Source organism: Podarcis erhardii (genome assembly GCF_964252035.2).
Source record: "Podarcis erhardii genome assembly, chromosome: 5".
Taxonomy (NCBI): domain Eukaryota; kingdom Metazoa; phylum Chordata; class Lepidosauria; order Squamata; family Lacertidae; genus Podarcis; species Podarcis erhardii.
Window position 1 is genome coordinate 98,259,981 of NC_138509.1, and position 6,817 is coordinate 98,266,797.

Below are 6,817 nucleotides of genomic sequence, written 5' to 3' on the forward strand. Positions count from 1 at the left end.
TTGATCTTTCAATTAGCAAGAAAACATGTCTAGGCTTTTCCGTTGCTGCTGTTTGAGCCACTTTTGCACTTCAGGTTTCTGCAAAAAAAAAAAAAAAAAAAAAAAAAAAGTATTTGGGTTGATTAAGCAGTAGCATTTTAACTTGTACAAGTGAAAATTAAAACTTTTTTTAAGATTAAAAAATAATAATTGATGGATGCTTTGGTGAATTTTCCACCTTCATGACTATGCCACACCCACTAGTGTGGACAAACCATAATAGGATGTACACACCAAAAATGGTCTATCCCCCTGTAATGTCAACAGCAGTTCCTCTTATGGCATACAGTGGAAGAGCAGTCATTGGGAAGTTGTGGGATGTGGACTAGATGGGCCACTTTTGGGGTTCTTCATATGTTCTTAAGGATGAGAAGTTCCCTACAATCCAGGATTCTAATATGGATGGTTGAGAAGCCTTTCTCTCCGCTTGATTGGAGAATTCAACACAAATAAGCAAAAATAAATAGCAAATGACCCTAGATCTAAAAACATTTCCAATGTAGATTTCATGTAAGAGGTTATTAGACTATATTTGCTACATTAAGGGTGAATTCATTGACTACTATTTATGCTGCTGCAGCCCCAGAGCCGTATGTGGGGGTACACTACTGAGGCGTATCTTAGCAGGCTATTTTGATAATAAAAAAATGTGGATCCATAGATCAACGTCTGACACATTATTCGTCATTCTTAATGTCTTTGCTTGTCTGGTTTTCTAGAAAGCTTTCATTTTTCTGTAGCTAGATGGAAACATCTGGACATTTGCTGTACTCATTTGGACATCATTTGTTTATTTTTTTAAATACAGACCCATGAGTATAAGGGCCAAAGCCGGGCAGAAATTGGCTGGGGGGTGATTTGAAACACAAAATTAACTACTGGTTTACAGTATTCTTGAAACACAAGCAACATAACTCCTTCCCCCAACTTGAGTTTTTCTTAAACAGGTGTGGGATGGAATGTTAGCTATTACTTTTTTCTCCTTTCCCAAGTCAAAACATGGACAGTGTTAGAAATGTCGCTGGCATCTTAAAAGCCCACAGATTCATCCCCCAAGGAGGGGCCAGCACCACAGGTGTGCATGGTTGGGCAGCTGCTGAAACCCACACACTGGCAGACATGGGGCACAGCTGATAGTGGCACAGCTTCTGATTCTCATTTGCACTTTCCCTCTAGCCCAGGGAGGGTGGCTGAGCAAAGAGTTAGGGGTGTTGAGGAAGGTTGAGGAAGAGTCCCCATAGCCTGCTCATTTGCTTGCCAACTTGCAAACGGGGAGGGGCATCCCTCCTGCAGTTTATGGCAGCTGGTGCACAACAGCACAGTAGCAATAATAAAAATAGCAGCAGCTGGTTGCAATGAGGGAGGAGGGCCTACTGAAGGTATTCTTAGGCTTGTTGTTGTTTAGTCATTTAGTCGTGTCCGACTCTTCGTGACCCCCTGGACCAGAGCACGCCAGGCCCTCCTGTCTTCCACTGCCTCCCGCAGTTTGGTCAAACTCATGCTGGTAGCTTCGAGAACACTGTCCCACCATCTCATCCTCTGTCGTCCCCTTCTCCTTGGGCCCTCCATCTTTCCCAACATCAGGGTCTTTTCCAGGGAGTCTTCTCTTCTCATGAGGTGGCCAAAGTCTTGGAGCCTCAGCTTCAGGATCTGTCCTTCCAGTGAGCACTCAGGGCTGGTTTCCTTCAGAATGGAGAGGTTTGATCTTCTTGCAGTCCATGGGGCTCTCAAGATTCTCCTCCAGCACCAGAATTCAAAAGCATCCATTCTTCGGCGATCAGCCTTCTTGATGGTCCAGCTCTCGCTTCCATACATCTTAGGCTTAGGTTCAGTATTTTCTTGACCGACAACGGCTCTTGAGGGTTTAAGGCAAAGGGTCATGCTCAGCCCGACCTGGATGAACCAAGGATTGAACCCTAGGATCTTCTGCATGCAAAGCCATGGATATCACTGAGGTGGAGTCCTCCCCACCCCCCATGGGCAGCAGCTCATAGCAGAATCGGCCTGTTCATGCAACTCGAGCATGAATTTGTGAAATGAAACTCCCTGCTGATAGCAACGATAAAGTCAGCAGAAACAAAGAGGAAGTTTTGCCAGGTGTGGTTTTTCATGCTGGAATGACAAAAGACTTGCTGAGGGAGCGATGGAAGCCACTTCCCCCTTCCAAGGCATTAAGCCTCCCATCATTGCCAGCTTCATAAATTGTATAGATGTGAGCTCTGTAAAGCATAGACCTCCCACCTTTTTTGTGTGTGGAAATCACCTAGCATGTGACCACAAAGAAACAGTAAACAGCAGTTATAGCATTAAACTGAGACTAGCAGAAATCCCCACTTTAATTGTACCAATTTTCACGGTGGTACTTTGCTTCTCTTTGTAGCTTTTCTTTAAAATTCTCTCTTCTTGTGTGTCTGAAATACCGCGTAACTCTGGGGCCTAGAGTCTAGGCTGTTAAGTATGTTAACAACTTTTATTTTATTATATTAGCTTGTCAGCATCCCTGGAAATATTCACACTGAAGGATAGCTTATCATTAATGCGTATATAGTTAACCAATAAAAGTATTTTCTCTGCCCATATGGAGTTTTCACCTTGAGTATGGTTATCAAGTCAAATATCAAATACCATCAGTACAGTGGTACCTCGGGTTAAGTACTTAATTCGTTCTGGGGGTCCGTTCTTAACCTGAAACTATTCTTAACCTGAAGCACCACTTTAGCTAATGGGGCCTCCCGCTGTGGCTGCGCCGCTGGAGCACGATTTCAGTTCTCATCCTGAAGCAAAGTTCTTAACCTGAGGTACTATTTCTGGGTTAGCGGAGTCTGTAACTTGAAGTGTATGTAACCTGAAGCGTATGTAACCCAAGGTACCACTGTACTTCCAAGAGCTGCTGGTTACCATTACTGTATGTTTTTGCGCTCATGTCAAGGGTTGGTTCTTGCCTTTAAATTTTGGTTCAGGGATACCTTAGGGCAGTGGTTTTCAACCCGTGTGCCGCGGACAACACTGGCCTCTGTCCCTCATCCCTTCCCTTCCTTTTTCTGATGCCCTTTTGCATCTCCCAAAGGCTTGCACAGCTGTTTTTTACAACAGCCCTGGCTATAAACTCCACAGGCAAATGGTGCCTCTGGGAGGTACCTCTCCTTGGTGCACAGGGGGCAGCTCAGAGACCAGGGATGGCAGCAGGAGCTGCCCTGAGGACTCCTAAGGAGAGGAGACAGGAGAGGAGGCTGAAGGAAACCCAGCCATATTGTGTTGTTATTGTTTAGTCATTTAGACGTGTCCGCCTCTTCGTGACCCCCCGGACCAGAGCACGCCAGGCACTTCTGTCTTCTACTGCCTCCCGCAGTTTGGTCAAACTCATGCTGGTAGCTTCGAGAACACTGTCCCACCATCTCGTCCTCTGTCGTCCCCTTCTCCTTGTGCCCTCCATCTTTCCCAACATCAGGGGCTTTTCCAGGGAGTCTTTTCTTCTCATGAGGTGGCCAAAGTCTTGGAGCCTCAGCTTCAGGATCTGTCCTTCCAGTGAGCACTCAGGGCTGATTTCCTTCAGAATGGAGAGGTTTGATCTTCTTGCAGTCCATGGGACTCTCAAGAGTCTCCTCCAGCACCAGAATTCAAAAGCACCAGCCATATTGGTGGGGTATAAATATATTATTATTATTATTATTATTATTATTATTATTATTATTATTATTATTATCCACAAGGGAAGGTGTTCAAAAAAGCGTGAGAGGCTGCCAGCTCTGCAGGCAAGGGGTGACATAACTGGGCTCCTGAGTCCCACAGGAGAGCCACAGAAATAATGTAGTTGGTTAAGGGAGCTGTGGACTCAAAAGAGGTTGAAAACCTCTGCCTTAGGGAGTACCACCAACTCCCATATGTACCTCACCAACCCGCAATGAATCTCTGCTGCATGTACAGCCTACTTCAGGGTTAGATGGACTTTCAAAATTGTCATTCTTTGTTGCCAGCCTGAGATTCCCCCAGATTAATTCACCACCCCTTGAGATTCACCAGATTTGAGGGCTTGACCTCACACAGGGGTTGGCAGCATGGTGTCCTCCAGATCTTCTGGAACTGCAACTTCCATCAGCCCCAGCCAGCGTTACATGGCCTATGGTCATGGAAGCTGGCAGTTGTATTCCAATATCATCTGGAGGAGGGTCTTCTTCTTCTTTGGCGATCCCTCGTAGCCGAGTAAGATCGTTTTCCATTAACATGGTTTTAACAGTGAGTCCGTAAGTGACTGTGGAGGCCAATTCTGGATCCACACATCCTTCCACAGTGGGGACATTGGTTTCCGGACAGGAAGTGTACTGTGTTGCCTGCCCCACTGTAAGGCTTTCCAATGCAGAGTTTGGTTTATTCTCTTCTCCCTTCCTTTGATATGATTTTAATTGGTTTCCCATGGGTGCTTTAAATAATTAATTAATTGATTTAAATAGTCTCTCTACCACAGTGTTTCCCAATCTTGGGTCTCCAGCTGTTTTTGGACTACAACTCCCATCATCCCTAGCTAGCAGGACCAGTGGTCAGGGATGATGGGAACTGTAGTCCAAAAGCAGCTGCAGACTCAAGTTTGGGCAACACTGCTCTAGCAGATTATAACCACTCAGATACAGTACAGTGAAAAATATGAGATAAATATTTAAAATCACAAGCATGAACTTTAAATGTTTTCGAACGAACTGTTCCGTGGAGAGCATTGGAGCGGATTGGTGAGGACCTGGCAGTCTATGTAGGGTCAGGAGGAAAAGAGACAAATTAATGGATTAGTTTATCAGCTCAGTGGGGCAGGGTAGAGGAATTCACCCTCTGATAATGAACACAGTTTGCCAATGGCTACATGTTTAGGTAGCTTTAAAAGGAGATTAGGCAAACTCATGAAGGATGCTCTATCAATGGTTATCAATCATGATGACTACATGGAACTATTTGCTGGGGAACTGATAGGCTTCCCAGAGGCCTCTGTGGGAAGCAGACTGTGCTAGCTTCACTATGTGTGAAAAAGCATTAAAGAATCCCACCTGCTCCACACATACATTTCAGGCACATTTCTCTCCTCGCCCCCAGGAATCCTGCAAAATGTAGTTTGTTAAGGGTGCTGCGTGCTGGGAATTGTAGCTCTGTAAAGGATAAACTACAGTTGCCAGAATTATTCAGGGGCGGGGGGGGGGATTGGGATTTAAAATGTTATTTAAATCTGTGGTGGTTATGTAGTAGTCCAGCCCAGAATTCTACCACATTTACCACTTCATTATACATAACATGTCGATTTTAAAAGTAGAAACTAGTAGTAATCAACTAATCTAACCAAGCACTTGCCTAAAGTTGTTTTACTACTTTGAAAACCAGGCTAAGGTTTGGCACCTGCTGAAGACATTCTTATGTAGACAAATCTGCCCAGATGTTTAGAAAGTGTGTGGGCATTTAAATTTTTTTAGTCTATTTTATTGCAGTTCTATCCTTCTGTATGCTTTATATTATGGTGTGAATTTTTAGTGATAATTTTGTTTTATCTTTTTTGTAAACGGCTTTGAGGTTTTTTTTCTAGAATCCAGCAGTATATACTTTTAATGAAATAATGACAATAACAATAATAAATAGAAGATGGGGCTACAGAGGACCTTGTTTAGGATCCTCTCTGACTGTGCTTTACCTTGCAGCCCACCCCAACCTGGTACCCTCCAGCTGTATTAGACCACAGAATAAGAATAAGAATTGAAGTTCAAGAATAACTGTAGGTCACCAGGTTAAGGGAGGCTGTCCTATAAAAACAATTGGCTCCAGAAAAATTAGAATAACCTACTTTATGAATTTTCTTACATAAAATGTGACCTGAAATAATCTTTCAGAACATAGAGACTGTGCGGTTCAAATTATAAGGGTTTGGGTTTTAAAAAATAATAATTAAAAAATATATTCAATGCCTACTTCCAAGAAAAATCATCTGTCTATGTGGACTTGAATCTTTGATGCACAGCTTAAACGCTTCCCCCAGCACCAGTTGTAGAGAGGCTTGCAAAAGGGGGGATCTGGAAAGTTTAGCATAACACATGATTGTAAAGAGGATTAGTTTTGTAACAGAAGAATAAATGTTCTCGAGGTTCAGATTCCTACTTCACCAAAGGAGAAATTAATTTGATCTGAGTCTTGGCATACACACCTTGTGTCTAATTTCCTGAGGCTTTGCCTGCGTTGGTAGCACTGGAGGTTCTGCCTGCCCAGTGACTGCATTGGCATAATATTACAGTGGTACCTCGGGTTACAGACGCTTCAGGTTACATACGCTTCAGGTTACAGACTCCGCGAACCCAGAAATAGTACCTCGGGTTAAGAACTTTGCTTCAGGATGAGAACAGAAATCACACGGCGGTGGCACGGCAGCAGCAGGAGGCCCCATTAGCTAAAGTGGTGCTTCAGGTTAAGAACAGTTTCAGGTTAAGAACAGACCTCCAGAACGAATTAAGTTCTTAACCCGAGGTTAAGGGCTTTCACCAGAGGGAATTGGCTCCCATGCCATTAACAGTACAGTATTGGTAAAGAAGGTGTCTACCATCTCTGGAATGAGTACAGGGTAGCTCTCATGCATTTGGGTGGATCTATGGTTCAGACGTTCCCCCTGTGGGCCATGGCAGAGACAAATGTGGCATCAAAGATCAAGTGCCTAACTTGAAAATCAGACATGGCCTAAGGCAGGGGTCAGCAACCAAAGGCCCATGGGCTGGAAACGGCCCGCGGAGGCTGTTTGACCGGCCCCCAAGCCGCCCTGCCT